Below are 25,620 nucleotides of genomic sequence, written 5' to 3'. Positions count from 1 at the left end.
CTTAAAGATGGAGTTATCTTGTCAGCTATTTCTCCGGATCTGCGACGTGTGTTGCAGAGATTTCAGGCTGATAGGCCTGAGTCTTGTCCACCTGACAGACTGTTTGTCCCGGATAAGTGGACCAGCAGAGTCATTTCCGAGGTTCATTCCTCGGTGTTGGCAGGTCACCCGGGAATTTTTGGCACCAGAGATCTGGTGGCCAGGTCCTTTTGGTGGCCTTCCTTGTCAAGGGATGTGCGGTCATTTGTGCAGTCCTGTGGGACTTGTGCTCGAGCTAAGCCTTGCTGTTCTCGTGCCAGCGGTTTGCTCTTGCCCTTGCCTGTCCCGAAGAGACCTTGGACACATATCTCCATGGATTTCATTTCTGATCTTCCGCTATCTCAGGGCATGTCCGTTATCTGGGTGATATGTGATCGCTTCTCCAAGATGGTCCATTTGGTTCCTTTGCCTAAGCTGCCTTCCTCTTCCGATCTGGTTCCTGTGTTTTTCCAGAACGTGGTTCGTTTGCACGGCATCCCTGAGAATATTGTGTCTGACAGAGGATCCCAGTTCGTTTCCAGGTTCTGGCGATCCTTTTGTAGTAGGATGGGCATTGATTTGTCGTTTTCGTCTGCTTTCCATCCTCAGACTAATGGACAGACGGAGCGAACCAATCAGACTTTGGAGGCTTATTTGAGGTGTTTTGTCTCTGCTGATCAGGACGATTGGGTGACATTCTTGCCGTTGGCTGAGTTTGCCCTTAATAATCGGGCTAGTTCCGCCACCTTGGTTTCACCTTTTTTCTGCAACTCTGGTTTCCATCCTCGCTTTTCTTCGGGTCATGTGGAGCCTTCTGACTGTCCTGGGGTGGATTCTGTGGTGGATAGGTTGCAGCAGATCTGGAATCATGTGGTGGACAACTTGAAGTTGTCACAGGAGAAGGCTCAGCGCTTTGCCAACCGCCGCCGCGGTGTGGGTCCCCGACTACGCGTTGGGGATTTGGTATGGCTTTCTTCCCGCTTTGTTCCTATGAAGGTCTCCTCTCCCAAATTTAAACCTCGTTTTATTGGGCCTTACAAGATATTGGAAATCCTTAATCCTGTATCTTTTCGTCTGGATCTTCCTGTGTCGTTTGCTATTCACAATGTATTTCATAGGTCCTTGTTGCGGCGGTACATTGTGCCTGTAGTTCCTTCTGCTGAGCCTCCTGCTCCGGTGTTGGTTGAGGGCGAGTTGGAGTACGTGGTGGAGAAGATCTTGGATTCTCGCCTCTCCAGGCGGAGGCTTCAGTACCTGGTCAAGTGGAAGGGCTATGGTCAGGAGGATAATTCCTGGGTGGTCGCCTCTGATGTTCATGCGGCCGATTTAGTTCGTGCCTTTCATGCCGCTCATCCTGATCGCCCTGGTGGTCGTGGTGAGGGTTCGGTGACCCCTCACTAAGGGGGGGGGTACTGTTGTGAATTTGCTTTTTGCTCCCTCTAGTGGTTACTAGTTTTTTGACTCTGGTTTTTCTGTCATTCCTTTTATCCGCACCTGGGTCGTTAGTTAGGGGTGTTGCTATATAAGCTCCCTGGACCTTCAGTTCAATGCCTGGCAACGTAGTTATCAGAGCTAGTCTGCTGTGCTCTTGTCTACTGATCCTGGTTCCAGTTATATCAGCTAAGTCTGCCTTTTGCTTTTTGCTATTTGTTTTGGTTTTGTATTTTTGTCCAGCTTGTTCCAAAACTATATCCTGACCTTTGCTGGAAGCTCTAGGGGGGCTGGTGTTCTCCCCCCGGACCGTTAGACGGTTCGGGGGTTCTTGAATTTCCAGTGTGGATTTTGATAGGGTTTTTGTTGACCATATAAGTTACCTTTCTTTATTCTGCTATCAGTAAGCGGGCCTCTCTGTGCTAAACCTGGTTCATTTCTGTGTTTGTCATTTCCTCTTACCTCACCATCATTATTTGTGGGGGGCTTCTATCCAGCTTTGGGGTCCCCTTCTCTGGAGGCAAGAAAGGTCTTTGTTTTCCTCTACTAGGGGTAGCTAGATTCTCCGGCTGGCGCGTGTCATCTAGAATCAACGTAGGAATGATCCCCGGCTACTTCTAGTGTTGGCGTTAGGAGTAGATATATGGTCAACCCAGTTACCACTGCCCTATGAGCTGGATTTTTGTATTCTGCAGACTTCCACGTTCCTCTGAGACCCTCGCCATTGGGGTCATAACAGTTAGGCCTTCGAAGCCTGTCTGCGGTCCCTCCTTCCACTAGGCCTCCACTGACCAGACCACTGCTGCCCGTGTACCCCTGGAACCTAATTTACAGTGCATAGAGCCTATTTTTTTATTTTTTTAAATATTAATAAAGCCATGATGGACTACGCTGTACCACGCTATGAGCTACCCAGTTGACAATTCTTTTGCGAGAAAAGCCATCCCACCCCTCCACCAACATGTTAAAGACCGCATTGTCCTTGCATTCTGTCAATCTGTGAGTCCAAAGGTACACCTGACAACAGACACATGGACCTGTAGGCATGGCCACGGAAGGTTACGTGTCCTTTGTGGCGCAATGGGTTAATGTATTGGATGCATGGTCCACACAGGGGACAGCCTGCTAAGTCTGTCTGCAGTCCCTAATTCAAGTTGTCCTCAACTGAATACAGCTGAGCTTCTACCTTCTGGCTCTGATTAACTGCTGTTTTTTTTAAAAATTGGTGGTTCCGGCCTACTAACGGTGTCTGCCCCTCCCTGGTGTTGTCCTCAACTGAATAAAGCTGAGCTTCTTCCTTCTGGCTCTGATTAACTGCTGTTTTTTTAAAAATTGGTGGTTCCCGCCTACTAACGGTGTCTGCCCCTGCCTGGTGTTGTCCTTTAGTAGTAGTCCGCGTTTCCTGGGCCCACGAAAAACTTGAGCCAGCCCTACTCTCCCCACAACTTTTGCCAAATGACCCCCAATTTCCAATGCCCAACTATTATTATAAAGTTAATTAAGATTGACAAGCTTCAGAAACAAGAATGGATGTTTTTGGCATTAAAATGGGCACTGTAGGTGTTTTCCTGGCCTCCACTCACTGCCGACTATGCTTCCCCATTGACTTGCATTGGGTTTCATGTTTCGGTCGATCCCCGACTTTCAGCGATAATCGGCCGACTGCACTCGACTCGACTCTGGACAAAGTCGGGTTTCACAAAACCCGACTCGATCTTAAAAAAATGAAAGTCGCTCAACCCTAGCCAAGAATAAACCTCAGTACTGGACTCAAGTGACCATGTGTATGGCTCCTGCACATCAGGAGGTGATTCGCTTTCTTGTGCTACATAATTTGCATGATGTTGTCGTGTTGGGTCTGCCATGGCTGCAGGCTCATAATCCAGTCCTGGATTGGAAAGCAATGTCTGTGTCAAGTTGGGGTTGCCAGGGAATTCATGGCGATGCCCCTTTGGTATCAATTGCTTCTTCTACTCCTTCTGAAAGTCCCTGAATGTTTGTCAGACTACCAGGATGTATTTGATGAGCCCAAATCCAGTGCCCTACCTCCTCATAGGGATTGTGATTGTGCTATAAATTTGATTCCTGGTAGCAAGTTTCCTAAGGGACGACTTTTTAATTTATCTGTACCAGAACATGCCGCTATGCGGAGTTATATAAAGGAGTCCTTGGAGAAGGGGCATATTCGCCCGTCCTCGTCCCCTATGGGTGCGGGGTTCTTTTTTGTGGCCAAGAAGGATGGTTCTTTGAGACCCTGTATAGATTATCGCCTTCTAAATAACATCACGGTCAAATTTCAGTACCCCTTGCCACTGTTGTCTGATCTGTTTGCCCGGATTAGGGGGGCCAGTTGGTTCACCAAGATAGATCTTCGAGGAGTGTCGAGGAGCGTATAATCTTGTGCGCATAAAACAGGGCGATGAATGGAAAACAGCATTTAATACGCCCGAAGGCCATTTTGAGTACTTGGTGATGCCTTTTGGGCTTTCTAATGCTCCCTCTGTGTTTCAGTCCTTCATGCACGACATCTTCCGAGAGTATCTGGATAGATTTATGATTGTGTACCTGGATGATATTTTGGTCTTTTCTGATGACTGGGAGTCTCATGTGAAGCAGGTCAGGATGGTATTTCAGGTCCTGCGTGCCAATGCCTTGTTTGTGAAGGGCTCTAAATGTCTCTTCGGAGTCCAGAAGATTTCTTTTTTGGGCTTTATTTTTTCTCCGTCTACTATTGAGATGGATCCAGTCAAGGTCCAGGCTATTCATGACTGGACTCAACCTACATCTGTGAAGAGTCTTCAGAAGTTCTTGGGTTTTGCTAATTTTTACCGTCGCTTCATCACTAATTTTTCTAGCGTGGTTAAACCTTTGACGGATTTGACCAAGAAGGGTTCTGATGTGACGAATTGGTCTCCTGCGGCCCTGGAGGCCTTTCAGGAGCTGAAACGTCGGTTTTCTTCGGCTCCTGTCTTGCGCCAGCCCGATGTCTCTCTTCCCTTTCAGGTTGAGGTTGATGCTTCTGAGATTGGAGCAGGGGCTGTCTTGTCGCAGAGAAGCTCTGATGGCTCTGTGATGAGACCATGTGCTTTCTTCTCAAGAAAGTTTTCGCCTGCCGAGCGGAATTATGATGTTGGTAATCGTGAGTTGTTGGCAATGAAGTGGGCATTTGAGGAGTGGCGACATTGGCTTGAGGGAGCCAAGCATCGTGTGGTGGTCTTGATGGATCACAAGAATTTGACTTATCTCGAGTCTGCCAAATGGTTGAATCCGAGACAGGCTCGATGGTTGTTGTTTTTCTCTCGTTTCGATTTCGTGGTTTCATATCTTCTGGGTTCGAAAAACGTGAAGGCTGATGCCCTTTCTAGGAGTTTTGTACCTGACTCCCTGGAAGTTTCTGAACCGACTGGTATCCTCAAAGAGGGGGTGATTTTGTCTGCCATCTCTCCGGATCTGCGACGGGTGTTGCAGGAGTTTCAGGCCAATAGACCTGACTGTTGTCCACCGGAGAGACTGTTTGTCCCGGACAGATGGACCAGTAGAGTTATTTCCGAGGTTCATTCTTCAGTGTTGGCGGGTCATCCTGGGATTTTTGGTACCAGGGATTTGGTGGCGAGGTCCTTTTGGTGGCCTTCCTTGTCGCGGGATATGCGTTCCTTTGTGCAGTCCTGTGGGATCTGTGCTCGGGCCAAGCCTTGCTGTTCTCGTTCCAGTGGATTGCTTTTGCCTTTGCCTGTCCCGAAGAGGCCTTGGACGCATATTTCCATGGATTTTATTTCGGATCTTCCTGTCTCTCAGAGGATGTCTGTCATCTGGGTGGTTTGTGATTGTTTTTCTAAAATGGTCCATTTGGTACCCTTGCCTAAGCTGCCTTCCTCCTCCGATTTGGTGCCACTGTTTTTTCAGAATGTGGTTCGTTTACATGGTATTCCGGAGAACATTGTGTCTGACAGAGGATCCCAGTTTGTGTCCAGATTTTGGCGGTACGTTTGTGCTAAGATGGGCATTGAATTGTCTTTTTCGTCAGCTTTCCATCCTCAGACGAATGGCCAAACTGAACGAACTAATCAGACCTTGGAAACTTATTTGAGATGTTTTGTTTCTGCTGATCAGGATGATTGGGTGACTTTTTTGCCATTGGCTGAGTTCGCCCTCAATAATCGGGCTAGTTCTGCTACATTAGTTTCACCTTTTTTTTGCAATTCTGGTTTTCATCCTCGTTTTTCCTCGGGTCAGGTTGAGCCCTCTGACTGTCCTGGGGTGGATTCTGTGGTGGATAGGTTGCAGCAGATTTGGAACCATGTGGTGGACAATTTGACGTTGTCCCAAGAGCAGGTTCAGCGCTTTGCTAACCGCCGTCGCTGTGTGGGTCCCCGACTTCGTGTGGGGTATTTGGTATGGTTGTCTTCTCGTTATGTTGCGATGAAGGTTTCCTCTCCTAAATTCAAGCCTCGTTTCATCGGTCCTTATAAGATTTTGGAAATCCTCAACCCTGTGTCATTTCGTTTGGACCTCCCAACATCGTTTGCCATTCATAATGTGTTCCATAGGTCATTGTTGCGGAGATACGTGGTGCCTGTGGTCCCTTCTGTTGATCCTCCTGCTCCGGTTTTGGTCGAGGGGGAGTTGGAGTATTTGGTGGAGTAGATCTTGGATTCTCGTATTTTGAGACGGAAGCTTCAGTACTTAGTTAAATGGAAGGGCTATGGTCAGGAGGATAATTCCTGGGTTGTCGCCTCCGATGTCCATGCGGCCGATTTGGTTCGTGCCTTTCATTCGGCTCGTCCTGATCGGCCTGGGAGCTCTGGTGAGGGTTCGGTGACCCCTTCTCAAGGGGGGGTACTGTTGTGAATTCTGTTCTCGGGTTCCCTCCTGTGGTCGTGAGCGGTACTATGTGAGCTTTGTTCTGGGGCTCCCTCTGGTGGCCTTTAGCATTATGGCTGGTCAGCTGCTTCGTTTCCTGCTTTGCTGGGTCTATTTAATTCACCTGGCCCTTCATTTGTTGCCTGCTGTCGGTGTGTTCAGTCCTGTTTCTGAGTTCTCCTGAATATTCCTTGTGGTCAGTCTCCGCTGGAGAAGCTGGGTTTCTTTGTTCATTTTGCTCATTGTTTTCTTGAACATGTTTCAGTGTATGATGAGTTCAGTCCAGCTTGCTTTTATGTGATTCCTTGCTTGCTGGTTAGTTCTGGGGTGAAGAGTGCGCCCCTCACATCGTGAGTCGGTGTGGGGGTTCTCGTATTCTCTGCGTGGTCTATTTTTGATAGTTTTGTACTGACCGCACAGACTCCTATCTATTTTCTTCTATCTAGTATTAGCGGGCCTCATTTGCTAATCCTGTTTCATTCCTACGTTTGTCTTTTCCCCTTAACTCACCGTTATTATTTGTGGGGGGCTATCTAAAACTTTGGGGTTATTTCTCTGAGGCAAGTGAGGTCTTTGCTTTCTCTCTAGGGGTAGTCAGTTTCTCAGGCTGTGAACGCGGCGTCTAGGATTTCAGGAACGCTCCACGGCTGCCTTTAGTGTGTTTGGATAGGATCAGGATTGCGGTCAGTATAGTTTCCACATCCCCAGAACTTGTTCTATAATCTGGTCATATGTGTCAGGTCAGTTTGGAGATCCTACCACTGGATCATAACACTTACCCCTTTCCAGCTGGCACTGATCGGTTTCTGCACCTCCGGTTTACAGTTGCCCTCGTAGGTGTCAGCAATCAGCCCCGCCTTATCCACGTCTTTTGGCTCCAGGTCCATCACAAACTGTTTCACCTCAGCAGGACAAGGATGCAGGAACTGGCTCTTCACCATCAGGTCCTTTAGCTGCTCAAAGGTGGTCACTGTCAGTACTTGGACCCACTGCTCAAAGTACGTTCTGAGCCCACGCACCACATCGCTGTAGATGTTGTGTTGTCCACGTTGCAGGTTCGGGAACTTTTTACGGTAAACCTCAAGAGTCAGCTGATACTTTTTTTTATCAGGGCTTGCTTGGTGGTCTCACAGTGTTCATCTTGGTCTCGAGGAAGAGAAGCAAACGCATCCAGAGCTTTTCCTCTGAGCCCTGGAATTACATTTTGGGCCCATTGGTCCTCAAGTACCTGTACTGACGACAGGCTTTTTCAAGCCCCGCAGCAAGAGGTCCAAGTCCCTGTCTTTTTCCATCACTGGAAAGTGCTCTGGCTGAGGTTTAAAGGAAGGAGCATTGCTTGACTCACAGCTGGACTGTGAAGATCTCTGCCCCTGGATTTGGGCTAACTCCAGCTGGCCCTGTTGCTCTTCCCACTCACGCTTAACCTGGGCCTGTCACTCTTGGTGTTGCTGAATTAGCCTCAGCCATCCTTGATAATCCTCTGCTGGGCAGTGTTGTAGAGGTATTTGCAGATGGGGTCCAAGCTGCCTGGTCACTGATTTGGCTCACATCTATAGGTGGGACCCCTGGAGCAGTACTGTCCATACTTTGGCTGACCCCTGTCTCCACTGAGCTCTGAAGATGGGCTGGCTCTGCTTCCAGAAGCACCAGTTCAGCGTTCATTTGTTTTTTGTTTTTGCCAAGGGGGTCAATGCCTCTGATCATATATATTCCAGCAAGAGTCTCCATTTTCTGCTGGGTGTACCAGAACTCTCCCATTGTAGCCATAATTGCCAAATATAAGATAGGACAGAAAAACATAGAGGGGTAGGGTGTAACTGTTACACATACAGTATTGTCACAGATCTAATAAACACTGAGTTCTATCTTCAAAACTTTTTGCGCTGGGTCCTCGCAAGAACCGTGCAAGTTTTTTGTGAGCGGAATGATTGCTCAAACCAGATCACTAATGCTCTACGATCCCACCGCTGCCACCAATTTGTCAGGGAGACCAGTTTTGTTTCAGTTCAGTTCATGAACTTGCAGCTCCCCCCCTCTGGCACCCCCCTTACCCCCAGGTTAGTCAGGGAACTGCACCTAGGATAAGTATTCATGGGAGAGGCTGCCCTGTCACATACTGACTATCGGTTCACTCTGAAGTGAGGGCGGTATGTATATCATCACTCACAGGTCAGGAATACACACATAAACCTCCAATCTGTCACTGCCAGGATTCCCCAATAGCACCAACAGAACGCTATGCTGCCACCAGTGCCTCATTAGATATAAGCAAGGTCTGCGAACTAAGCCTATTTAGGGTCAGAAACCAACCCCAGTTAGCATGAATTTGCACAGAGTATGTGTTGGTTCCATCATAGAGCAAAAGAACGAAGCTAGCAAATGTATAAGTTTACTCCAGGAAAAGTAGGCAGTGTTTAGAAAAGTTACAAATGAGACAAAATACAATATGTACAACAGTTAGAAAATAAAAAGGATGAACATATGAACTTACTATTTCTCAGTCACAGGTATGACATGTTGATAAAGGGGAGGAGAGATCCAAAAGAAAAGATTCAGTCCGCAGCATGTCATTTCGCTGTCTCTTCGGGTTCTGAGCACCTCTCAAAATGTACATGTCTGTTTCAGGCTTTGCCCTCAAACCTGCTGACTTCACTGATAGGCTAGTTTCTGGAAAATGCACCTCTCTTTGGAAGTTATCAAAACTCCTATTTTTCCATATCTTTGGCTTGGAAGCTTACCGGGCGATGATAGGGGCATTACATTTTCCTCTGTGAATTTACCACTTTTTAAGACCAAACACGGCATGTCTGCATGTTACTGGGGGGCAGAAATTAATTTCCCAGGTTTCTGATGGCCCTAATGGCCACAGAACCCTACCATGCGTAGCCCTATGTACCCAGATCCTGGATTAGCCCTATGTACCCAGATCCTGGAAATCCAATGTTCTCTTTTCTAGGATTACTCAGAGTTATTAAATTTGACTTTGAGTATTTTGGGATAGGAACAAACAAGTCTCTGATGGGAAAACTTTTACTGTTCTTAAAGCTGGCAGAGCCATAAACTCGCATTCCAGAGGGAGGAGGGAGGGAGTAGAATTTCACAGAGGGGGCTTGAGGGGGATTGTAGCTGCAGGCAGGATTTTGGGACCTTTCAGAAACAAAAAAGGGGGAAGAGCAGTAAGTCAGCTTTTGTTGTGTAACCCGGACAATGGAAAATGATTCATATTTTCCTGACAGCAGTCATATACTGCAAAAAAGTCTCACACTCAAGTTAAGTATTTTTAGTTTGTAGATTTATTAGTACTTATTAGTATTAGTATTAGTTCTTCAAAAAGAATCTGAAGACTCACCTCTACCGACAAGCCTACAACCTGCAGTAACCACCGATCAACCAAACCGCTGCATGACCAGCTCTACCCTCACCTACTGTATTCTCACCCATGCCTTGTAGATTGTGAGCCTTCGCGGGCAGGGTTCTCTCTCCTCACCAGTTGTGACTTGTATTGTTCAAGATTATTGTACTGGTTTTTATTATGTATACCCCTCCTCACATGTAAAGCGCCATGGAATAAATGGCGCTATAATAATAAATAATAATAAATAATAATAATTACTAGAGGTAGCACTGGAAACGTTTCAGCTCATATCGGGCTTTCATCAGTCACTACAACATTCAAAAAAAGAAAAGAAAATACAATATAGCATACAAACAACAAAACAAAACATAAGTAGAACAAAAGTATATACAATTTGTCACAAAAATGCAGTCAGAGCCAAAATTGTAAATTATCCATTTTAGAATTGATACTGCAGTGAAAAAACGTGCATAATAGTCTCGCTCAATGTGTTCTGTGAATAACCGTTATTCAAAATATAACAGACACATACCGTGCTGTGCCAACTAGTGTGTGGCGATAGTTCCTATATTTAGGATGCAGATATTGTGTGGTGCCTAGTTTGGCATAAGGAGAGAACAAGAGTTCATAACTATGTATAGGGATCAGATAGTGGGACTAAGATCAACAGGGTAGTACTTACAATGAGTAACAGCCTCATGTAGAAGTGGGATAATAGATGAGCAAAATACGTAGAAGCTGTGGAATGATTGTGACAGGGGAGGAGAAGGAGTAAGTGAGAATATTCAATGTTTAATGTCACAAGCCCGTAATCTAATATAAATGTAAAGTCCCTCTCTTATACAGAAACCTTAAAATGGCATGTATTGGGCTGGAGGTAATCACCTCAAACAGCCAGGAATGGAACAGGGGCTATAGGGAATATAATATCAGAACATGTCAGCGCATAAAGGCATACTCTCCTATCCGGTAAATGGGTGTATAGTACAGTACCTGGAGGGAGGCCGCTCTGGTATACGTGATGTCCTCTCAGACGCGGTGTCCACCGCTTGTCTGAGATGTGTGTGTGAGTGGCGCTTTTTAAATCCCCAGGCCTGCGCTGTGGTGAGGCGCCGTGACCGGATATGACATAATGCGGCTCAGCCAGAGCGGAAATGCAGGGCCGTGCGGGTCACCGTGAAAGTATGCGTTCCATTGGAGTAGCGCTGATATAAGGACAGCTTAAAGTTTAGTGTAGTGCATTTGGGCGGCTGTATTATGCGGTAAAAGGTGGAGGGACAGGAAATATGTGTATATTTAATAAAGCATAGCGATCATGTAACAGAGCTGTAGGTGGGAGGTACAGGGAGGCGGAGTTGGAGGAGGGGTGTACCGTGATAGACGTAGCAGTACATGGGAATGAAAAAGAAACGAAGAAGGGGGGATACCATGGGATCACTGGACTATACAGGGAGGATAGAGACTACATCCGCTATAAACTCAGTGTGTATTAGGGTCTATATAAACCACTGGGCATAGAGTGTGAGTACAGTGCGATACACTGTGTTGTGTCCAGGTGGACAAAATAAGACATCCGTTCTAAGAGTGCCGCCAGGAACTCGTATCTAAGGTGTGTCCGTGGTGAATAGTGGCGATCATATAAGACACTAACACGGAGAGTGGTGATCGATCCGGTGATGACAGTAGTTCGTGATGTGCCAACCATCGTTAATACAGACGACTCTAAAAGACAAAGATATATGTCAGTCCACATTCTCATAAAACATATGTCATGTAAGATAATCACATCCAACGTACAGCAGCAGTCATAAAAAACCTCAGTACCCTTAGATAAATGCAGACAACTCGTATTCCCTGTTTAGTCCTTTAGACATGTAGTTTTCTCTTGAACCCAAATCCCATCATACCTGTCTTCTACACACTGCTGAAGATCCACAAAAATCTAGAGAATCCACCAGGGAAACCCATAGTGGCCTCCGCAGACTCAATATTATCCCCCATATCGAGATATATTGAGAGAATTCTTACCCCTCTCATACAGAAGTCAAAATCATTTTTGTTGGACACGGGCTCCTTTCTACAACTCATTGGTGAAATTAACATCATCCCTATAGATGCCTTCTTAGTGACCCTCGATGTGAGGGACCTGTACACCTCCATTCCCCACGAGGAAGGCATCCTCTCAGTACGCCATCTACTTGAGGGAACAGATAGAGATGCAGACCAGATATCACTGTGTGTTGACCTCTTAAAGGTCATACTCACGTCTAATTTTTTCCTATTCCAAGACACGTTTTACCTACAAAAACGGGGGACCGCGATGGGGTCACATGCAGCACCTCCATATGCAAATGCGTACATGGTTCATTTCGAGGAGAGTATTATATATCTGAGCCCTTTGTTCAAGGACAACATCATCACATGGAGAAGATACATAGATGATGTTTTCTGCGTATGGCGGGGTTCGGAAGAAACCCTCCAAGTCTTCCTGTCACTTTTGAACACCTCTTGGCCAGGCATTACTTTTACTATGAACTATGACCTTTGGAGCATGAATTTTCTAGACACAGTTGTAGTGAAGGACTCCAGCGGTCTACTAAGTACAGATCTCTACTCCAAGAGCACAGACCGTAATAGTCTCCTACATTTTCAGAGTCTCCACCCGCCATCAACCAAAAAGTCCATACCTAAGGCACAATATCAGAGGGTACAACGTATTGTTTCCAATGTTGACACCAAGGAACACCGCACATATGAGATGACACAGAAGTTCCGAGCTAGGGGCTACCCTTCATCCCTCCTTGAGGAATCTAGGGTCACGACTAATAGACCCAGGACAGACACCACTTTACGCATCTCATTTGTACACTCATTCCACCCCTTCATGTACAAACTGCATAGGGCTATACGTAGCAACTGGTCAACCCTTTCCAATGCCTACCCTAATGTTAAGGAATTTCAACACCCATTCCTTCCGTGCTTCAAAAGAGCCCCAAGTCTGCGGGACAGTCTAGTCAAAGCAGATATTGGCACGAATACCAGCATGAGACAAAGTTTTTTAGGCAAACCAAGGGAAGGCACTTTCCCTTGTTTGCATTGTGTCCAGTGCAATAACGTTCTTAAAGGCAACGTGGTCACACACCCATACTCTGGCAAAGAATTCAAAATCAGAGGGTATTTCACGTGTAGTTCCACATATCTCATCTACGTTATTAAATGCCCTTGCGGCCTATTATATGTGGGGGAAACATCACAACCAATTAGAGACCGGGTGTCTAAACTCAAATCCACCATTCGCTGCAATAATCTTCTGCTACCATTACCCCATCACTTTCATACATCAGGACATAATATCTCACAGTTGAAATTCCAAGTCCTTGAGCAAGTTCCCATACAACGCAGGGGGGGCAATAGAATACTTATGCTCAAGAAACGTGAGGCATACTGGATTCACACCTTAGATACATTATCACCAAAAGGCCTGAACAGGGAATACGAGTTGTCTGCATTTATCTAAGGGTACTGAGGTTTTTTATGACTGCCGCCGTACGTTGGAAGTGATTATCTTACATGACATATGTTTTATGAGAATGTGGACTGACATATATCTTTGTCTTTTAGAGTCATCTGTATTAATGATGGTTGGCACATCACGAACTACTGTCATCACCGGATCGATCACCACTCTCCGTGTTAGTGTCTTATATGATCGCCACTATTCACCACGGACACACCTTAGATACGAGTTCCTGTCAGCACTCTTAGAACGGATGTCTTATTTTGTCCACCTGGACACAACACAGTGTATCGCACTGTACTCACACTCTATGCCCAGTGGTATATATAGACCCTAATACACACTGAGTTTATAGAGGATGTAGTCTCTATCCTCCCTGTATAGTCCAGTGATCCCATGGTATCCCCCCTTCTTCGTTTCTTTTTCATTCCCATGTACTGCTACGTCTATCAATGTACACCCCTCCTCCAACTCCGCCTCCCTGTACCTCCCACCTACAGCTCTGTTACATGATCGCTATGCTTTATTAAATATACACATATTTCCTGTCCCTCCACCTTTTACCGCATAATACAGCCGCCCAAATGCACTACACTAACCTACAAGCTGTCCTTATATCAGCGCTACTTCAATGGAACGCATACTTTCACGGTGACCCGCACGGCCATGCATTTCCGCTCTGGCTGAGCCGCATTATGTCATATCCGGTCACGGCGCCACACCACAGCGCAGGCCCGGGGATTTAAAAAGCGCCACTCACACACACATCTCAGACAAGCGGTGGACACCACGTCTGAGAGGACATCACGTATACCAGAGCGGCCTCCCTCCAGGTACTGTACTATACGCCCATTTACCGGATAGGAGAGTATGCCTTTATGCGCTGACACGTTCTGATATTATATTCCCTATAGCCCCTGTTCCATTCCTGGCCGTTTGAGGTGATTACCTCCAGCCCAATACAAGCCATTTTAAGGTATCTGTATAAGAGAGGGACTTTACATTTATATTAGATTACGGGCTTGTGACATTAAACATTGAATATTCACACTTACTCCTTCTCCTCCCCTGTCACAATCATTCCACAGCTTCTACGTATTTTGCTCATCTATTATCCCACTTCTACATGAGGCGGTTACTCACTGTAAGTACTACCCTGTTGATCTTAGTCCCACTATCTGATCCCTATACATAGTTATGAACTCTTGTTCTCTCCTTATGCCAAACTAGGCACCACGCAATATCTGCATCCTAAATATAGGAACTATCGCCACACACTAGTTGGCACAGCACGGTATGTGTCTTTGTTATATTTTGAATAACGGTTATTCACAGAACACATTGAGCAACACTATTATGCACGTTTTTTCATTGCAGTATCAATTCTAAAATGGATAATTTACAATTTTGGCTCTGACTGCATTTTTGTGACAAATTGTATATACTTTTGTTCTACTTATGTTTTGTTTTGTTGTTTGTATGCTATATTGTATTTTCTTTTCTTTTTTTGAATGTTGTAGTGACTGATGAAAGTCCGATACGCGCTGAAACGTTTCCAGTGCTACCTCTAGTACTAATAAATCTACAAACTAAAAATACTTAAGTTGAGTGCAAGACTTTTTTGCAGTTTACTACATGGTTTGGGTACCTAGTCTCTGCACCAGACTATAGCAGTGCACATGGTGTTCACTTCCAGCAGTCATATACTGGCCCCCATGCTCATCCACCCACTTCCTTGACCAATTTTATGTATTGCGTCCACACTTCATGTCTTCAGAATTGACAAACATTATCCTGGGAGACTTCAACAGCTTCACCTCCTCAACTGCATCCCAGCTTCTATCTCTAGCCAATTCTCATAGCCTCTCTCAACTTTCAAACTCTGGAACACACAAAGACGGTAACGCCCCTGATCTGGACTTTGTCCAGTTAAGTTCAATCTCCTGGAGAAAAGCGTAATTGTCCAGAAGGCGCTGCACTGGAACTGAGTCAATTTGCTGCAAATATAAGGATGAGAGCCACCCTGTTCATCCAAAAATAAATACTGAGAATACTGAGATTATAAAATAAGTATATTTGCGCTAAAACTGTCAGTAAAAAATACACCGTATTGACTAAACAAAATATTAGATAGGTGCAATGTCTTGTGCAATCACTATAAAAAATGACATGAAGATATACACTGTATTGAATAGGCCAGCTATTAAGTCAATGCATTGTTGTGTGACATACCTCAATCTTTGTGTGCCGTATAAAAACGTTCTCGCCTTTATGGCAGAAGGTCCTTTCAATGATGTCCGCCTTATGTTGATATAGAAATAGCGATAGGTGCCGACATAAATGGCTGTTAGACAGAGCTGAGCAGCAAAAAATCTCAGATACTCTGGGGGGCGCACGCTGTCCCGGCCGGTAACAAGCGTGCCTCCCCGCAAAAAAAAATAAATAAATATAATGTGCCGTGCACATGCACAAAGGGCTCTGACCGCAAGGAAAAGCCGGCAAGGTGCAGAGCAACTGCAGGACCTTGCGTGACGTCACTATCACGTGATGATTCACATGACCAGCTACGGAGCGCACACCTAACCAATTACCGACGTGTTTCGGAATCACAGATTCCTTCTTCAGGGATGGTAGGGTGTGCGATGTGTGCGTCCTTTATAGAGTGCCAGATCTTATGCTGTTGCTTCATTGGTTAAACGCAAACAGCTCCACCTCGCTGTTGAGGCCATACGGTACCAGAGTATTCATTTCAAAGATAAACTTTGTTTCTGCCCTGGACATCTGATGGATGAAGTTACCACCGCGACCGTCTTTTTTAACTATTTTCAGTCCCGTAACCTTGATGTCCTTCACTGAGCCCCCGTGGTGTGTCAGAAAGTGCATGGATAAATGGTGTCCGGTGAATTTCTTAGTGATATTCCTAAGATGTTCACCAATTCTGACATGCATTGCTCTTATGGTACGGCCTATATATAATTTTCCACAGGGGCAGGTTATGCCATATATAATGCCTTTGGTGGAGCATGTAATAAAGTCTTTAATATCCATAACCACGGAGTTGTTGGAGATTGAAGTTTGTTTCTTGGTATTCAATTTCTTGCATGATGTACATTTTTTACAAGGAAAGAAGCCCTTGAAACACTGTAGTGATGCAGGATTTGGCATTTCCTTAAACATACCACTCGTAGGGCCTATTCAATACAGTGTATATCTTCATGTCATTTTTTATAGTGATTGCACAAGACATTGCACCTCTCTAATATTTTGTTTAGTCAATACGGTGTATTTTTTACTGACAGTTTTAGCGCAAGTATACTTATTTTATAAGTTCAATCTCCTACCTAGGTGACTCACCTCTAACCCTTTGTCCCTCATGAAACTAGTATAACCACAACTTAGACATTTTTAGGTGCTTCCTTAAAACACATGTTTAGGGCGGCCTATCACGTTTCCTAATCAAAGTCCGTTTTAAAAATAAGGAGCTTATTCTCTACTTCTCTGAACATAAGTCACCATTAAACACAACCATACCCAAAAGGCTCATGCAGCCGTTATCTACCCTCCATTTACTCAAGATGGTTGTACCATCATTGTAAATTAGCACCTGTAATTATTGTCACACCTACCTCATTGTGGATTGAAAGTTCTGAAGAGCAGGGTCGTAATTATTTTTGCTTGAATTGTTTGATTATCTTAAACTTGGTAACTTTTGACTGTTTTATATGAACTGCTGACTGGTAATAAAAAGAAGAAGAGCCTGTGCATAAATCAGCGCACACCTAAATGTATTAGACAATTGATGTAGAAAAATATGAATAATTTTTATTGAGCAAAATGCCAAGACAAAAACACATCAAACAATTTAAAAACAATTAAAACCAAGTGGAACAACCACCCTTCCCCCTGGAAAAAATAATATAACCAAAAATGAAGTCCGCTCCCATCTATATAATATAATACATAGTACTGTTTACTGATGAGAAATAATACAGCACATCAAGATACAATATAACAACAGTATGTCACTTCTCTCTGACCGACCATATAACCAAGATTGGGCGTCCCCAATAAAGTAATAAAGAACAATGTCAGCCTAAGGAAGATGAATAGTGTGAGCTGATAATGGAAGCTATGGGCCCAAAAAGAAATCAAGGGATGTGTATGGCACAATAGCGCAGCAGCACAATGATGATGCCTGATAGTGGGGGTAAACCCATAATAAGAGAAAAGAAATGCAGAGTCAAATAAGACAAAGAATAATCAAATATGATTTGTGCTGCCCCCAAATGCGCTAAAGCGCCACTATCAATGGAACCCAATACCATACCCTGAGAGCCAAAGAAGAGAAAAGATGGACCGTCTCCAAATTGTCCAGAGGTAGGACGCCAGGGGGAAGGAGTGGGAGGAAATCCCACGCGTATCGCTGCCTCTGTGCAGCTTCGTCAGGGAATAGATGTCCACATGATGTGTCCGTCTTAAATACCGATAATAATGTCCCCTGTTAATTACCTTGCCGGGCGATTCCGTCCCAGGACCGGAAGTGCGTGAGGGAGGAAGTGCGCACCCAAAATAACACTCCCCGAAACTGGATCCAGCAAATACAGTGCCCTGCTGACCGGCACACTATCAGGACAAGCAATGCAGTAATAGGGAAAAAGGACGCCTGCGCAGTGTGCGGCCGCACACAAGAGGGAAGAGGGGGGGGGGGAGGGGCGAGGGGAAGGAAAGGAGTTATATGGGCGGAGGGAAGAAATAACTACCCAAGGGCCAAAATAAAAATAAAAAATAAAGAAATAAGAAATAAGAGGTAAATGGCAGTGAAGTCACAAAGCCAGTGACGATGATGTTAATGGGATCCAAAAAAAAAAAAAAAAAAAAAAAAACCACAAAAATATGGAACAAGAGGAAATAAATATATATCACAAAAGAAAATAACCAAATATGTATACACAAATATATATATATATAAACAAATGGATCACAAAGGAACCATGGACAAAATCATATATGACCCTGGGGTACTATTAATGAAACCCCAGCCCAAATTAGGGAGGAAAAAGAAAAAAGAAAAAGTTGAAATTATTATAAATATAACAATGTATGCAATAAAAATGTCCCAAAAAAAAGATAAAAGAGGGGACCAATATAATCCAATGTTCATATTTCTCTAATACTTTTCCTATTATGATATTCCCTCAGAATCCAAATTAAGTCTTCCGGTTCCGTCCATATAGTAAATTCCTTGATCCAATCCCCGTGTGATATGCATATATCTCGGAGACTCAATTCCAATCCAGAAGAATTAGTTGCAAACAAGTAGCTTCTTGCTCGAATCAAACATGATGGGTGTCCGCAGATTTTAGTCTTGTCCCAGGAAGCCAGTATATAGAAGTTCCTCATTAAGACCCAACGGGGAGATAGATTTTAGCTTAAAGATCCAGCGGGCTTCATGTTGTAATAGTCGTCTGTGTCGACTACCGCCCCTTTCATTACCCTGGATTCTCTGCAGGCCAAAAAAACGAGTGTTAGAGGGTTTCCCCCCATGCATCCTCAAATAATGTGCTGCAATTGGTGTTAGTACTTTGCCCTTCTTGGAGTCTGAATGGGCCAAATTAATCGTTGAAAGATGTTTTTGTGCCCGTTTTCTCAGCTCCTGTGATGTCTGCCCTACGTATACTTTCTGACATGGGCACACAATAGCATAAATGACAAAGCTTGTTTTGCAATTAATATAATGATAAAGGGGATGCTCTCCATTATCCCCAGGATTAATGAAGGAATCTCTAATTGGAGACATATATGGACATACATTACATCCACCGCAGGGGAACGACCCCCTGAGGCGAATCCCCCGATTGAGTCTGATAACCGGGCGTGAGAAATGACTTCTCGTAACAATGTCCCGCAAGTTGGGGGCCCTTCTTGCCGTCATGAGAGGTCTAGCACCAACACAAGAGGATGTTTGGGCATCCGAAGTTAGGATGTCCCAATTCTGATTTAAAATACCTCTCACCTGGTTCCAGTTTGTGCTGTGTTCAGTAATGAACCTTACTGAGAAGTCCTGCGAACGGGGGCGCGATGTAAGGAGAGCCTCCTGATTAAAGGTCCTGGCACGCTGGAAGGCGGTGGAAATCGTCCTCTTTGGATATCCCCTCCCATGTAATCTCACGGTCAAATCCTTGGCCTGTTCCCTGAAACTCTCGTCCGTTGTGCAGTTACGTCGGGTGCGAAGAAATTGTCCCACAGGAATCCCAGTTCGAGTATGGAGGGGGTGAAAGCTCTGGTATTGTAATAAATTATTCGTGGCCGTCGGCTTTCGATATAAGTCCGTCAGCAACCTATCACCATCGACCACGACCCGAAGATCCAGGAAAATTGCTGAAGTCTGGGAACAAGAGGATGTCAAAAGAATATTCAATGAATTTTCATTCAGTTCCCTAAGGAATTGGGTACAAGAATCCTCCGTCCCCACCCAAATGAAAAAAATGTCATCTAGAAAACGATGCCAATGTTTGACATGATTCAAAAAACCCTGTGAGCAAAAGACAATTGTTTCCTCCCACCATCCCAAAAAGATGTTAGCATACGCCGGCGCGCATCGCGCACCCATGGCCACGCCTGATACTTGCTTATAATAAGTCCTGTCAAACAGGAAATAATTATGATGCAAGATAAAATGAAGAAGATCCAAAATAAATGAATCATGCAGGCGATTAGAGTCAATCATGCCGTCAAGGAAGTGAGAAAGTGCTTGAATACCATGGGTATGACAAATATTTGAGTAAAGCGACTCAACGTCACATGTCACTAGTAATTCCTGGCCCGTTAAGGTGATATTACGGCACACACTAATGAAATGAGATGTATCTTTAATATAAGCTGGTAACGTTGAGGCAATAGGTTGAATGAAATAATCTACGTAGGTACATACCCGTTCGCTCATACTTCCTATGCTGGACACAATTGGTCTGCCTGGTGGCTTGTGAACATTCTTGTGTACCTTGGGTAAAAGGTAAAAGGTGGGAGTTACTGGATTGTCTACCCACATAAATCTTTTTTCACTTGGGGAGATTATTCCCATGGAGGCTGCCCTATCAATCAAGCTGTGTAGTCTCTCTAGAAAGATTTCCGTGGGATCCGACGGTAATCTTGTGTAAAATCTCTGATCTCCCAACTGCCTATTGGCTTCTTCGAGGTACATGTTGGAAGGCCACAAAACCACATTCCCCCCTTTGTCCGCTTCTCTTATGATGATAGAATCATTGTTTTTTAGAGATCTAACCGCCCTTCTCTCTTGACGAGAGAGGTTATTGGTGGAGCCTATATCTTGCGAGAGTCGCAAAATATCCCTTTTAGCGGATTCAAAGAAGAATTTGACCGCTGGCACCAACGAGAAGGATGGAGTAGAGGAGGACTTGACTCTTAATGGAAAAGATCTCCTACCTGTGGGTGTGGAATTCTCCTCCAAAAGATCCAAGAGGTCCTGAAAAACCTGTTGGTCCTCAATGGCGGTAGCTTGCAGGGTTTCTGGTTGCTTGTGAATTACCTGAAAAATTAATTTCCTGCAGAATAAGTATAGATCCTTAATTAGGTCAAATTTATCTGTGGTTCGAGTGGGAGAAAAAGAGAGACCCCTACGTAATACAGAAAGCTCAGCTGGAGATAATACATATTCTGATACAAAAACACATCAAACAATTTAAAAACAATTAGTGGTTGTTCCACTTGGTTTTAATTGTTTTTAAATTGTTTGATGTGTTTTTGTCTTGGCATTTTGCTCAATAAAAATTATTCATATTTTTCTACATCAATTGTCTAATACATTTAGGTGTGCGCTGATTTATGCACAGGCTCTTCTTCTTTTTATGGTCATGCTATTTCTATGCAGTTTGGCATGTGGAATGTGGAATGTCCACAAGCCACCAGGCAGACCAATTGTGTCCAGCATAGGAAGTATGAGCGAACGGGTATGTACCTACGTAGATTATTTCATTCAACCTATTGCCTCAACGTTACCAGCTTATATTAAAGATACATCTCATTTCATTAGTGTGTGCCGTAATATCACCTTAACGGGCCAGGAATTACTAGTGACATGTGACGTTGAGTCGCTTTACTCAAATATTTGTCATACCCATGGTATTCAAGCACTTTCTCACTTCCTTGACGGCATGATTGACTCTAATCGCCTGCATGATTCATTTATTTTGGATCTTCTTCATTTTATCTTGCATCATAATTATTTCCTGTTTGACAGGACTTATTATAAGCAAGTATCAGGCGTGGCCATGGGTGCGCGATGCGCGCCGGCGTATGCTAACATCTTTTTGGGATGGTGGGAGGAAACAATTGTCTTTTGCTCACAGGGTTTTTTGAATCATGTCAAACATTGGCATCGTTTTCTAGATGACATTTTTTTCATTTGGGTGGGGACGGAGGATTCTTGTACCCAATTCCTTAGGGAACTGAATGAAAATTCATTGAATATTCTTTTGACATCCTCTTGTTCCCAGACTTCAGCAATTTTCCTGGATCTTCGGGTCGTGGTCGATGGTGATAGGTTGCTGACGGACTTATATCGAAAGCCGACGGCCACGAATAATTTATTACAATACCAGAGCTTTCACCCCCTCCATACTCGAACTGGGATTCCTGTGGGACAATTTCTTCGCACCCGACGTAACTGCACAACGGACGAGAGTTTCAGGGAACAGGCCAAGGATTTGACCGTGAGATTACATGGGAGGGGATATCCAAAGAGGACGATTTCCACCGCCTTCCAGCGTGCCAGGACCTTTAATCAGGAGGCTCTCCTTACATCGCGCCCCCGTTCGCAGGACTTCTCAGTAAGGTTCATTACTGAACACAGCACAAACTGGAACCAGGTGAGAGGTATTTTAAATCAGAATTGGGACATCCTAACTTCGGATGCCCAAACATCCTCTTGTGTTGGTGCTAGACCTCTCATGACGGCAAGAAGGGCCCCCAACTTGCGGGACATTGTTACGAGAAGTCATTTCTCACGCCCGGTTATCAGACTCAATCGGGGGATTCGCCTTAGGGGGTCGTTCCCCTGCGGTGGATGTAATGTATGTCCATATATGTCTCCAATTAGAGATTCCTTCATTAATCCTGGGGATAATGGAGAGCATCCCCTTTATCATTATATTAATTGCAAAACAAGCTTTGTCATTTATGCTATTGTGTGCCCATGTCAGAAAGTATACGTAGGGCAGACATCACAGGAGCTGAGAAAACGGGCACAAAAACATCTTTCAACGATTAATTTGGCCCATTCAGACTCCAAGAAGGGCAAAGTACTAACACCAATTGCAGCACATTATTTGAGGATGCATGGGGGGAAACCCTCTAACACTCGTTTTTTTGGCCTGCAGAGAATCCAGGGTAATGAAAGGGGCGGTAGTCGACACAGACGACTATTACAACATGAAGCCCGCTGGATCTTTAAGCTAAAATCTATCTCCCCGTTGGGTCTTAATGAGGAACTTCTATATACTGGCTTCCTGGGACAAGACTAAAATCTGCGGACACCCATCATGTTTGATTCGAGCAAGAAGCTACTTGTTTGCAACTAATTCTTCTGGATTGGAATTGAGTCTCCGAGATATATGCATATCACACGGGGATTGGATCAAGGAATTTACTATATGGACGGAACCGGAAGACTTAATTTGGATTCTGAGGGAATATCATAATAGGAAAAGTATTAGAGAAATATGAACATTGGATTATATTGGTCCCCTCTTTTATCTTTTTTTTGGGACATTTTTATTGCATACATTGTTATATTTATAATAATTTCAACTTTTTCTTTTTTCTTTTTCCTCCCTAATTTGGGCTGGGGTTTCATTAATAGTACCCCAGGGTCATATATGATTTTGTCCATGGTTCCTTTGTGATCCATTTGTTTATATATATATATATTTGTGTATACATATTTGGTTATTTTCTTTTGTGATATATATTTATTTCCTCTTGTTCCATATTTTTGTGGGTTTTTTTTTTTTTTTCGGATCCCATTAACATCATCGTCACTGGCTTTGTGACTTCACTGCCATTTACCTCTTATTTCTTATTTCTTTATTTTTTATTTTTATTTTGGCCCTTGGGTAGTTATTTCTTCCCTCCGCCCATATAACTCCTTTCCTTCCCCTCGCCCCTCCCCCCCCCCCTCTTCCCTCTTGTGTGCGGCCGCACACTGCGCAGGCGTCCTTTTTCCCTATTACTGCATTGCTTGTCCTGATAGTGTGCCGGTCAGCAGGGCACTGTATTTGCTGGATCCAGTTTCGGGGAGTGTTATTTTGGGTGCGCACTTCCTCCCTCACGCACTTCCGGCCCTGGGACGGAATCGCCCGGCAAGGTAATTAACAGGGGACATTATTATCGGTATTTAAGACGGACACATCATGTGGACATCTATTCCCTGACGAAGCTGCACAGAGGCAGCGATACGCGTGGGATTTCCTCCCACTCCTTCCCCCTGGCGTCCTACCTCCGGACAATTTGGAGACGGTCCATCTTTTCTCTTCTTTGGCTCTCAGGGTATGGTATTGGGTTCCATTGATAGTGGCGCTTCAGCGCATTTGGGGGCAGCACAAATCATATTTGATTATTCTTTGTCTTATTTGACTCTGCATTTCTTTTCTCTTATTATGGGTTTACCCTCACTATCAGGCATCATCATTGTGCTGCTGCGCTATTGTGCCATACACATCCCTTGATTTCTTTTTGGGCCCATAGCTTCCATTATCAGCTCACACTATTCATCTTCCTTAGGCTGACATTGTTCTTTATTACTTTATTGGGGACGCCCAATCTTGGTTATATGGTCGGTCAGAGAGAAGTGACATACTGTTGTTATATTGTATCTTGATGTGCTGTATTATTTCTCATCAGTAAACAGTACTATGTATTATATTATATAGATGGGAGCGGACTTCATTTTTGGTTATATTATTTTTTCCAGGGGGAAGGGTGGTTGTTCCACTTGGTTTTAATTGTTTTTAAATTGTTTGATGTGTTTTTGTCTTGGCATTTTGCTCAATAAAAATTATTCATATTTTTCTACATCAATTGTCTAATACATTTAGGTGTGCGCTGATTTATGCACAGGCTCTTCTTCTTTTTATGGTCATGCTATTTCTATGCAGTTTGGCAGCACCCTATACAATTTATTTGTGTGCATAGGTTCATTTTGGATAGGCTATCTATATTGGTAGTGCACCTGAGATCCTTTGGTTGGCTGCTGACTGGTAAGGCTATGCGTAATATGTTTGTGATATATAAATAAAGTTTTATTATTAATAGATTGAAGATGGTGAAATTCAAACAGTTAGTCCAGATCACACCTGCCAGCACCCATTTATCTAACACCTGGTCCAGACCGCACCTGCCAGTGCTTTTTTGTTCCTCAGCAGGTCCCATCTGCACCTGTGGTTCTAGAGTCCCTACAGTGCCTGCCTACATTTTTCATCCCTCCTTTGAGCCTTAGCAGCTTACCCGCTGTAGGGGGGCAGCTGCCACATTCTGTAGGTCAACCATGGAATAGCACCTGGTGCCACCTCTTTATACCTCCTTGGTTCACAGTTTTCGCCTGCTGCCACTTGTCTGAGTATGGATTTGGTAGGCCACCTAGTTATGCCCCTTCCAGGCCTTCAGAGGGATAACAGTGATTCCACCACCTTGCCTGTTACAGTCTCCATCTGCTGGGTTGGCTGTACTGAAAGAGGTGTCGGTCCCCACTATACTAATTCTACTTATTGCAATTGATGCCACTTTCTTGGTGTCTGCCACTAATTTTTGTAAATTTATAGACTCCTAGTTGAGTCTCCTTCATGCATGTTTGCCTGTAGCAGTAGGCCTCCGAGACCGTCAGGCCTCCACTTCCTTGTATTCAACTACCCGTGTTACTATCCTTAAATTTTTCTGACAATGGTAGTATAGAAAACTGATATTTGTGCCACCTGAGTGTTAGGTGCTGCATGTGGTGTCAGGGCTCCCAGCAAAGGGGCCCTACACCAATCCATCCCCCACCTTGTCTTACTGTGATGTCCATTGGAAAGCTTTAAATGCTGTCACAGACCCGATACCTCACACCCGGCTGACTGCTGCAGTTCTATGCTGCAATTTGTACTTTGGGTGAATTGAGGCCACTTTCCTTGTGTCTGTCCCTCATTTGATGTGTTTTGGCAGCATTTGGCGCTGTTCTAAGGTGTTATGCACGCGTTTGTTTTTGCTTCCCATTGACGTGAATGGTATTCAGTAATTTTCAGCTAATGTTTGACTAATTAATCAGCAAATGGTGAAAATCCGGTGAACATAATCCGAATCGAACATTAAAATATTTGCTCAGCTCTAGTCGCAGTCTTGTTAGGACATGGTGTCATCCACCAACCATCCACTACTCCATTCATCTGGA

This window comes from Ranitomeya variabilis, chromosome 1 (genome assembly GCF_051348905.1).
Source record: "Ranitomeya variabilis isolate aRanVar5 chromosome 1, aRanVar5.hap1, whole genome shotgun sequence".
Taxonomy (NCBI): Eukaryota; Metazoa; Chordata; class Amphibia; order Anura; family Dendrobatidae; genus Ranitomeya; species Ranitomeya variabilis.
Note: the sequence above shows the minus strand (reverse complement) of the source record.